The sequence below is a fragment of the Hyla sarda genome, chromosome 10 (assembly GCF_029499605.1).
Source record: "Hyla sarda isolate aHylSar1 chromosome 10, aHylSar1.hap1, whole genome shotgun sequence".
In the NCBI taxonomy this organism is placed as follows: Eukaryota; Metazoa; Chordata; class Amphibia; order Anura; family Hylidae; genus Hyla; species Hyla sarda.
Genome location: NC_079198.1, coordinates 139,945,828 through 139,957,669, shown reverse-complemented (window position 1 = coordinate 139,957,669; position 11,842 = coordinate 139,945,828). Strand labels below are relative to the sequence as shown.

Below are 11,842 nucleotides of genomic sequence, written 5' to 3'. Positions count from 1 at the left end.
ATACATTACATTACTTATCCTGTACTGATCCTGAGTTATATCCTGTATTATACTCCAGAGCTGTACTCACTATTCTGCTGGTGGGGTCACTGTGTACATACATTACATTACTTATCCTGTACTGATCCTGAGTTATATCCTGTATTATACTCCAGAGCTGTACTCACTATTCTGCTGGTGAGGTCACTGTGTACATACATTACATTACTTATCCTGTACTGATCCTGAGTTATATCCTGTATTATACTCCAGAGCTGTACTCACTATTCTGCTGGTGGGGTCACTGTGTACATACATTACATTACTTATCCTGTACTGATCCTGAGTTATATCCTGTATTATACTCTAGAGCTGCACTCACTATTCTGCTGGTGGCGTCACTGTGTACATACATTACATTACTTATCCTGTACTGATCCTGAGTTATATCCTGTATTATACTCTAGAGCTGCACTCACTATTCTGCTGGTGGGGTCACTATATCCTTATGAAATCCAATTGGTTATTAGCTGAAAACTTCTCAAGTTACTCTGACATTCTTTACATAATCTGATTGGTTACATGTCGTTCTATCTCCGCCCACCTCAGAACTCATCCACTTGTGCTGCAACCAATCCTGTTACCTGATTGGCTAGGGGTGTACTATCTCCGCCCACTTAAAAAAAATAGGTCATCTGGATACACAGAAACTTAAGACTAAAAACAATGAGGTGCTGAGACCTTACTGAAATAATAAATTAATAGGTCATGTGTCACTGAATTTATGATGTTAAATAAATATTGTGACGTCCTGGTGTCTGCGAACAAAGGGATTAAGGTCATTAGGATTCCAGAATGTGTGCCGCCACCTCGGATGTAATGTAAATAAATAAAAGGGTATATAAATATCTCATTAAGATCAATTACCTTAATTGGCCATATATATTGGTAAATCTGAAGTCTAGAGCAGCAGCCAAGGTTTTGGACGTATATTTTGTTTACTTATATTGACGTGATCATGTTTTGATTCAGTTGAGGCGGCCATTTTTAAAGGGATTCTGTCAGCTATATATCATGTTCAGACACGAGCCAAAAGGTCAATTTGGTCAATGTGACAGCGGCAAATCCCAGCCCGACCACAGATCTGATCACCATAACACCAGCCATACTAGATCTTGGTGGGAAAATCCTGTAAAATGGCAAATCCCAGAGGTTTGGGGCCTTTCTGGGGGGGATTGGGTCTATGCGCCGCTGACAACAAGCAAAAATCTTGATTGTTAACTTAAATACAGTTTACTTTGAATAAAACGACTTAAAGGGGTACTCTGCTGCTCAGCGTTTGGAACAAACTGTTCCGGACGCTGGAGTCGGTGCCAGGAACTCATGACATCATAGCCCGGCCCCCTCATGATGTCACACCCCACCCCCTCAATGCAAGTGTATGGGAGGGGGCATGACGGCCGTCATGCCCCCTCCTATAGACTTGCATTGAGGGGGTGGGTGTGACATCATGGGGGCGGGGCTATGACGTCACAAGCTCCCGACACCGGCTCCAGCATTCGGAACAGTTTGTTCCAAATGCTGAGCAGCGGAGTACCCCTTTCAAGAGTTTGGGAAATCCCCAGCATGAGGTTATCATTTACTGTGGTGGGATCGGACTACTAAGGGAAGTTTATAGGAACACACAAGATTGTATAAGAAAACACATGAGATTGTATAAGAAGACACAAGATTCTATAATAAATAACACATGAGATTGTATAAGAAGATATGAGATTCTATTTTAATACATAAGATTCCATAAGAACACACAAGATTCTATAATAACACATGTGATTTTATAAGAAGATATAAGATACTATAAGAACACACAAGATTCTATAATAACACATGTGATTTTATAAGAAGATATAAGATACTATAAGAACACACAAGATTCTATAATAACACATGTGATTGTATAAGAAGATATAAGATACTATGAGAACACACAAGATTCCATAATAACACAAGATTCTATAATAACACATGTGATTGTATAAGAAGATATAAGATACTATGAGAACACACAAGATTCCATAATAACACAAGATTCTATAATAACACATGAGATTGTATAAGAAGATATAAGATACTATGAGAACACACAAGATTCTATAATAACACATGAGATTGTATAAGAAGATATAAGATACTATAAGAACACACAAGATTCTATAATAACACATGTGATTGTATAAGAAGATATAAGATACTATGAGAACACACAAGATTCCATAATAACACAAGATTCTATAATAACACATGAGATTGTATAAGAAGATATGAGATACTATAATAACACACAAGATTCTATAATAACACATGAGATTGTATAAGAAGATATAAGATACTATAAGAACACACAAGATTCTACACGAGATTGTATAAGAAGATATGAGATTCTATTTCAATTCATAAGATTCCATAATAACACATAAGATTCTATAATAACACATGAGATTGTATAAGAAGATATAAGATACTATAAGAACACACAAGATTCTATAATAACACAAGATTCTATAATAACACATGAGATTGTATAAGAAGATATAAGATACTATAAGAACACAGAAGATTCCCCCAAAGTAATTGTGAAGAACTGGATCAGACATTCAGCCAGAGGAAATGAAATCCTCCTCCTGAGTGATAATAACCAGAAAGACATCTCCATTATGGAGACATTAAAGACACTTAATAACGAGGACTGAAGATCAAAGACAACAGGAATCCTATTAACACAGCGACGACCAACAACTACAAAAGAGGCAACAGATAAACCATCAAATACATGAAGCTGCAGATTTATGGAGGGAGAGGCGATCATCTTCATAGTTATGGAGGAGGCGATCACATGACAACAGCGGACACTTCATCGCCCCGGATGACCCAACAGAGGCACACTGGGTCACCAAAAGTACTGAGCCAGCGAAACCAACGAAGTCTTATATATACACCATCAGATAGATAGATAGATAGATAGATAGATAGATATGAGATAGATAGATAGATATGAGATAGATAGATAGATATGAGATAGATAGATAGATAGATAGATAGATAGATATGAGATAGATAGATATGAGATAGATATGAGATAGATAGATAAATATGAGATAGATAGATAGATAGATATGAGATAGATAGATAGATATGAGATTGATAGATAGATAGATAGATAGATATGAGATAGATAGATAGATATGAAATAGATAGATATGAGATAGATAGATAGATATGAGATAGATAGATAGATAGATAGATATGAGATATATAGATAGGAGATAGATATGAGATAGATAGATAGATATGAGATAGATAGATAGAAGATAGATAGATAGATAGATAGATATGAGATAGATAGATAGATAGATAGATAAGAGAGATAGATAGATATGAGATAGATAGATAGATATGAGATAGATAGATAGATAAGAGATAGATAGATATGAGAGAGATATGAGATAGATAGATAGATTAGATAGATATAAATGAGATAGATAGATCAAGAGAAGATAGATAGATATGAGATAGATAGATAGATAGATATGAGATAGATAGATAGATAGATATGAGATAGATATGAGATAGATAGATATGAGATAGATAAATATGAGATAGATAAATATGAGATAGATATGAGATAGATAGATATGAGATAGATAGATATGAGATAGATAGATAGATAGATAGATAGATAGATATGAGATAGATATGATATAGATAGATAGATATGAGATAGATAGATAAGAGATAGATAAGAGATTGATAGATAAGAGATAGATAGATAGATAAATAGATAGATATGAGATAGATAGAGGATATATAACTATAGGACAGCTTAAAGGGGTATTCCAGGAAAAAAAAAATGATATGTCAACTGGCTCCAGAAAGTTAAACAGATTTGTAAATTAATTCTATTTAAAAAAATCTTAATCCTTCCAGTACTTATCAGCTGCTGAAGTTGAGTTATTAATTTCTGTCTGACAACAGTGCTCTCTGCTGACATCTCTGTCTGTCTAAGGAACTGCACAGAGTAGAAGAGGTTTGCTATGGGGATTTGCTTCTACTCTGGACAGTTCCCAAGACAGGTGTCATCAGAGAACACCTAAACAGAAAAGAACAACTCAACTTCAGCAGCTCATAAGTACTGAAAGGATTATTCACAAATCTGTTAAATTTTCTGGAGCAAGTTGATATATATAAAAAAAAGTTTTTTTCCTGGATAACCCCTTTAAGCACCAACCTACAGCAAGAAAAGTCTATTGTTGAGGTCTATGTGATCTTCAGTATCATCTGTAGGACTCATAAGGCAGCCGGACCATGGTGAAGTATATACAGTATATAACTATATACATGGATGAACTATTGAGGTCTATACTATCTCTGCATTCTCTTGTGCTCTGTTGGAGAAGCAATGCGAGGTCTATACAGGTGAGGTCTATAGATACAGGTGAGGTCTATAGATAAAGGTGAGGTCTATAGATATAGATTAGGTCTATAGATATAGATGATGTCTATAGATATAGATGATGTCTATAGATATAGATGAGGTCTATAGATATAGATTAGGTCTATACAGGTGAGGTCTATAGATACAGCTGAGGTCTATAGATACAGGTGAGGTCTATAGATATAGATTAGGTCTATAGATATAGATTATGTCTATAGATATAGATGAGGTCTATAGATACAGGTGAGGTCTATAGATACAGGTGAGGTCTATAGATATAGATTAGGTCTATACAGGTGAGGTCTATAGATACAGGTGATGTCTACAGATACAGATGATGTCTATAGATACAGGTGATGTCTATAGATACAGATGAGGTCTATAGATACAGGTGAGGTCTATAGATATAGGTGAGGTCTATAGATACAGGTGAGGTCTATAGATACAGGTGAGGTCTATAGATATAGATGATGTCTATAGATATAGATGAGGTCTATAGATACAGGTGAGGTCTATAGATATAGATTAGGTCTATACAGGTGAGGTCTATAGATACAGGTGATGTCTACAGATACAGATGATGTCTATAGATACAGGTGATGTCTACAGATACAGATGATGTCTATAGATACAGGTGATGTCTACAGATACAGATGATGTCTATAGATACAGGTGAGGTCTATAGATATAGATGAGGTCTATAGATACAGGTGAGGTCTATAGATATAGATGAGGTCTATAGATACAGGTGGTGTTTATAGATACAGGTGATGTCTAAAGATACAGGTGAGGTCTATAGATATAGGTGAGGTCTATAGATATAGGTGAGGTCTATAGATACAGGTGATGTCTACAGATACAGGTGAGGTCTATAGATATAGGTGAGATCTATAGATACAGGTGAGGTCTATAGATATAGGTGAGGTCTATAGATACAGATGAGGTCTATAGATACAGGTGAGGTCTATAGATATAGGTGAGATATATAGATACAGGTGAGGTCTACAGATACAGATGAGGTCTATAGATACAGGTGAGATCTATAGATACAGGTGATGTTTATAGATACAGGTGAGATATATAGATACAGGTGAGGTCTACAGATACAGATGAGGTCTATAGATACAGGTGAGATCTATAGATACAGGTGATGTTTATAGATATAGGTGAGGTCTATTTATATACAGGTGAGGTCTATAGATACAGGTGAGATCTATAGATACAGGTGATGTCTAAAGATACAGGTGAGGTCTATAGATATAGGTGAGGTCTATAGATATAGGTGAGGTCTATAGATACAGGTGATGTCTACAGATACAGGTGAGGTCTATAGATATAGGTGAGATCTATAGATACAGGTGAGGTCTATAGATATAGGTGAGGTCTATAGATATAGGTGAGGTCTATAGATACAGGTGATGTCTACAGATACAGGTGAGGTCTATAGATATAGGTGAGATCTATAGATACAGGTGAGGTCTATAGATATAGGTGAGGTCTATAGATACAGATGAGGTCTATAGATACAGGTGAGGTCTATAGATATAGGTGAGATATATAGATACAGGTGAGGTCTACAGATACAGATGAGGTCTATAGATACAGGTGAGATCTATAGATACAGGTGATGTTTATAGATACAGGTGAGATATATAGATACAGGTGAGGTCTACAGATGAGGTCTATAGATACAGGTGAGATCTATAGATACAGGTGATGTTTATAGATATAGGTGAGGTCTATTTATATACAGGTGAGGTCTATAGATACAGGTGAGATCTATAGATACAGGTGAGGTCTATAGATACAGATGATATCTATAGATACAGGTGAGGTCTACAGATACAGGTGATGTCTATAGATATAGGTGAGGTCTATATATATATACAGGTGATGTCTATAGATACAGGTGAGGTCTATAGATACAGGTGAGGTCTATAGATACAGGTGAGATCTATAGATACAGGTGTGGTCTATATATATACAGGTGAGATCTATAGATATAGATGAGGTCTATAGATACAGATGAGGTCTATAGATATAGGTGAGGTCTATAGATATGGGTGAGGTCTATAGATACAGAAGAGGTCTATAGATACAGGTGAGATCTATAGATACAGGTGTGGTCTATATATATACAGGTGAGATCTATAGATATAGGTGAGGTCTATAGATACAGGTGAGGTCTATATATATATATATACAGGTGATACAGGTGAGATCTATAGATATAGGTGAGGTCTATAGATACAGATGAGGTCTATATATATACAGGTGAGATCTATAGATATAGGTGAGGTCTATAGATACAGATGAGGTCTATAGATATAGGTGAGGTCTATAGATACATGTGAGGTCTATAGATATAGGTGAGGTCTATAGATATAGGTGAGGTCTATAGATACAGGTGAGGTCTATAGATACAGATGAGGTCTATAGATACAGGTGAGATCTATAGATACAGGTGAGGTCTATAGATACAGATGAGGTCTATAGATACAGGTGAGGTCTATAGATACAGATGAGGTCTATAGATACAGGTGAGGTCTATAGATACAGATGAGGTCTATAGATACAGGTGAGGTCTATAGATATAGATGAGATCTATAGATACAGGTGAGATCTATAGATACAGGTGAGATCTATAGATACAGATGAGGTCTATAGATACAGGTGAGATCTATAGATACAGGTGAGATCTATAGATACAGATGAGGTCTATAGATACAGGTGAGATCTATAGATACAGGTGAGGTCTATAGATACAGGTGAGATCTATAGATATAGGTGAGGTCTATAGATACAGGTGAGGTCTATATATATACAGGTGAGATCTATAGATATAGGTGAGGTCTATAGATACAGATGAGGTCTATAGATATAGGTGAGGTCTATAGATACAGATGAGGTCTATAGATACAGGTGAGGTCTATAGATATAGGTGAGGTCTATAGATATAGGTGAGGTCCATAGATACAGGTGAGGTCTATAGATACAGATGAGGTCTATAGATACAGGTGAGATCTATAGATACAGGTGAGGTCTATAGATACAGATGAGGTCTATAGATACAGGTGAGGTCTATAGATACAGATGAGGTCTATAGATACAGGTGAGGTCTATAGATATAGATGAGGTCTATAGATACAGGTGAGATCTATAGATACAGGTGAGGTCTATATATATATACAGGTGAGATCTATAGATACAGGTGAGATCTATAGATACAGATGAGGTCTATAGATACAGGTGAGGTCTATAGATACAGGTGAGGTCTATAGATACAGGTGAGGTCTATAGATATAGGTCTGGACTATAATGCAGAGATCTGGACTATAATACAGAGGTCTGGGCTGTAATACAGAAATCTGGGCTGTCATACAGAGGTCTGGGCTGTCATACAGAGGTCTGGGCTGTTATACAGAGATCTGGGCTGTAATACAGAGGTCTGGGCTGTAATACAGAAATCTGGGCTGTCATACAGAGGTCTGGGCTGTAATACAGAGGTCTGGGCTGTAACACAGAGGTCTGGGCTGTAACACAGAGGTCTGGACTATTATACAGAGGTCTGGACTGTAATACAGAGGTCTGGGCTGTAATACAGAGGTCTGGGCTGTCATACAGACGTCTGGGCTGTAATACCGAGGTCTGGGCTGTCATGCAGAGGTCTGGGCTGTAATACAGAGGTCTGGGCTGTAATACAGAGGCCTGGACTGTAATACAGAGGTCTGGGCTGTAATACAGAAGTCTGGGCTGTAATACAGAGGTCGGGACTGTAATACAGAGGTCTAGGCTGTAATACAGAGGTCTGTGCTGTAATACAGAGGTCTGGGTGGTAATACAGAGGTCTGGGCTGTAATACAGAGGTCTGGGTGGTCATACAGAGGTCTGGGCTGTAATACAGAGGTCTGGGTGGTAATACAGAGGTCTGGGCTGTAATACAGAGGTCTGGGTGGTAATACAGAGCTCTGGGCTGTCATACAGAGGTCTAGGCTGTAATACAGAGGTCTGGACTGTAATACACAGGTCTGGGCTTTAATACAGAGGCCTGGACTGTAATACAGAGGTCTGGGCTGTCATACAAAGGTCTGGACTGCAATACAGAGGTCTAGGCTGTCATACAGAGGTCTGGGCTGTCATACAGAGGTCTAGGCTGTAATACAGAGGTCTGGAATGTAATACAGAGGTCTGGGTGGTAATACAGAGGTCTGGGCTGTAATACAGAGGTCTGGGTGGTAATACAGAGGTCTGGGTGGTAATACAGAGGTCTGGACTGTAATACAGAGGTCTGGGTGGTAATACAGAGGTCTGGACTGTAATACAGAGGTCTGGACTGTAATACAGAGGTATGGACTGTAATACAGAGGTCTGGGCTGTAATACAGAGGTCTGGGTGGTAATACAGAGGTCTGGACTGTAATACAGAGGTCTGGGCTGTAATACAGAGGTCTGGGTGGTAATACAGAGGTCTGGACTGTAATACAGAGGTCTGGGCTGTAATACAGAGGTCTGGGCTGTCATACAGAGGCCTGGGCTGTCATACAGAGGTCTGGACTGTAATACACATGTCTGGGCTGTAATACAGAGGTCTCGGTGGTAAAACAGAGGTCTGGGTGGTAATACAGAGCTCTGGACTGTAATACAGAGGTCTGGACTGTAATACAGAGGTCTGGGTGGTAATACAGAGGTCTGGGCTGTAATACAGAGGTCTGGGTGGTAATACAGAGGTGTCGGTAGTAATACAGAGGTCTAGGCTGTAATACAGAGGTCTGGGCTGTAATACAGACGTCTAGGCTGTAATACAGAGGTCTGGGTGGTAATACAGAGGTCTGGACTGTAATACAGAGGTCTGGGTGGTAATACAGAGGTGTCGGTAGTAATACAGAGGTCTAGGCTGTAATACAGAGGTCTGGGCTGTAATACAGAGGTCTGGGCTGTAATACAGAGGTCTGGGCTGTAATACAGAGGTCTGGGTGGTAATACAGAGGTCTGGACTGTAATACAGAGGTCTGGACTGTAATACAGAGGTCTGGGCTGTAATACAGAGGTCTGGGCTGTCATACAGAGGTCTGGGCTGTCGTACAGAGGTCTGGACTGTAATACACATGTCTGGGCTGTAATACAGAGGTCTTGGTGGTAATACAGAGGTCTAGGCTGTAATACAGAGGTCTGGGCTGTAATACAGAGGTCTAGGCTGTAATACAGAGGTCTGGGTGGTAAAACAGAGGTCTGGGCTGTAATACAGAGGTCTGGGTGGTAATACAGAGGTCTGGGCTGTAATACAGAGGTCTGGGCTCACCATGTCTAAGGAGATACACGGTGCAGTCTATAGGTGTAAACCATGTGATCTCCGGACTCATTGCTGAACATATTGGGTGACATCTACATCATATCCAGACTCCTCAGGGTTAATACAAGGGGACAAGGACTATAAAGTCTCCACAGTCACCTGGAGCCGAAATCCTGTACAGAAGCAGAAGAGCCACCATGCTGTCACCTCCAGACTCACCTCTCAGGATCCCTGCACAGCTGAATACGTCTTCATGGGCATCAATCCTGCAGAAGAACATTTGTCGGATAAAGATCCAGGGCCCCGGGGAGGGGGAGGAAGAGTCCTGACTCCAGAAAAGACTGTTCACCTTGCAGAGCTCAGACACAGTGCTGCAGAGAGGAGGATGCTGCTGCTTGTGAGTCACTTATCCATGGGGATTGCTGGGAGCTCTCCCAGGATGACGGGCTCCTGAAGGTGTGGCCCCTGACAGATCCTTGAGGAGCAGCCCCTAGGATCCACCATACAGTTGAGGAGCAGTCCCTGGATGCACCATACAGCAGGACCTTGAGGAGCAGTCCTGGATCCACCATACAGCAGGACCTTGAGGAGCAGTCCCTGGATCCACCATACAGCAGGACCTTGAGGAGCAGTCCTGGATCCACTATACAGCAGGACCTTGAGGAGCAGCCCTGGATCCACCATACAGCAGGACCTTGAGGAGCAGCTCTGGATCCACCATACAGCAGGACCTTCTCTCAGCTCTGGATCCACCATACAGCAGGACCTTCTCTCAGCTCTGGATCCACCATACAGCAGGACCTTGAGGAGCAGTCCCTGTATCCACCATACAGCAGGACCTTCTCTCAGCTCTGGATCCACCATACAGCAGGACCTTCTCTCAGCTCTGGATCCACCATACAGCAGGACCTTAAGGAGCAGTCCCTGTATCCACCATACAGCAGGACCTTCTCTCAGCTCTGGATCCACCATACAGCAGGACCTTCTCTCAGCTCTGGATCCACCATACAGCAGGACCTTCTCTCAGCTCTGGATCCACCATACAGCAGAACCTTCTCTCAGCTCTGGATCCACCATACAGCTGGACCTTCTCTCAGCTCTGGATCCACCATACAGCAGGACCTTCTCTCAGCTCTGGATCCACCATACAGCAGGACCTTCTCTCAGCTCTGGATCCACCATACAGCAGGACCTTTTCTCAGCTCTGGATCCACCATACAGCAGGACCTTCTCTCAGCTCTGGATCCTCCATACAGCAGAACCTTCTCTCAGCTCTGGATCCACCATACAGCAGGACCTTCTCTCAGCTCTGGATCCACGATACAGCAGGACCTTCTCTCAGCTCTGGATCCACCATACAGCAGGACCTTCTCTCTGCTCTGGATCCACCATACAGCAGGACCTTCTCTCTGCTCTGGATCCACCATACAGCAGGACCTTCTCTCAGCTCTGGATCCACCATACAGCAGGACCTTCTCTCAGCTCTGGATCCACCATACAGCAGAACCTTCTCTCAGCTCTGGATCCACCATACAGCTGGACCTTCTCTCAGCTCTGGATCCACCATACAGCAGGATCTTCTCTCAGCTCTGGATCCACCATACAGCAGGACCTTTTCTCAGCTCTGGATCCACCATACAGCAGGACCTTCTCTCAGCTCTGGATCCTCCATACAGCAGAACCTTCTCTCAGCTCTGGATCCACCATACAGCAGGACCTTCTCTCAGCTCTGGATCCACGATACAGCAGGACCTTCTCTCAGCTCTGGATCCACCATACAGCAGGACCTTCTCTCTGCTCTGGATCCACCATACAGCAGGACCTTCTCTCTGCTCTGGATCCACCATACAGCAGGACCTTCTCTCTGCTCTGGATCCACCATACAGCAGGACCTTCTCTCTGCTCTGGATACTTTTGTTGTTGCCTGGATGTGACTGCCTCTGCTGAGCTCATGTCTCTTCCTCCCATACTCTCCCCTCCCCTCCCACATTCAGCTCTGCTGGAACTTATCCTCCAGGGCTCCTACAAGACACATCTCTTCCCAGGTGAACAGGGAGCAGTAAACACCTGTCTGAGCAT

The 11,842-nt window shown here is 41.2% G+C and overlaps 1 protein-coding gene across 3 annotated transcripts in view; it reads right to left on the bottom strand.

Moving 5' to 3' along the window:
• The window catches only part of PLEKHG5 (pleckstrin homology and RhoGEF domain containing G5), a 351,187-nt gene that overhangs the window by 235,623 nt on the left and 103,722 nt on the right, over positions 1-11,842 (bottom strand). Inside the window, exon 1 of one of the 3 annotated variants that reach the window (XM_056544820.1) lies at positions 9,983-10,472. The exons of the other annotated variants lie outside the window; for them this stretch is intronic. The gene's annotated coding sequence lies outside the window, so the exon portion shown is untranslated. Of the gene's footprint in view, positions 1-9,982; positions 10,473-11,842 lie in introns of those variants that run through there. 3 annotated transcript variants of the gene reach the window in all.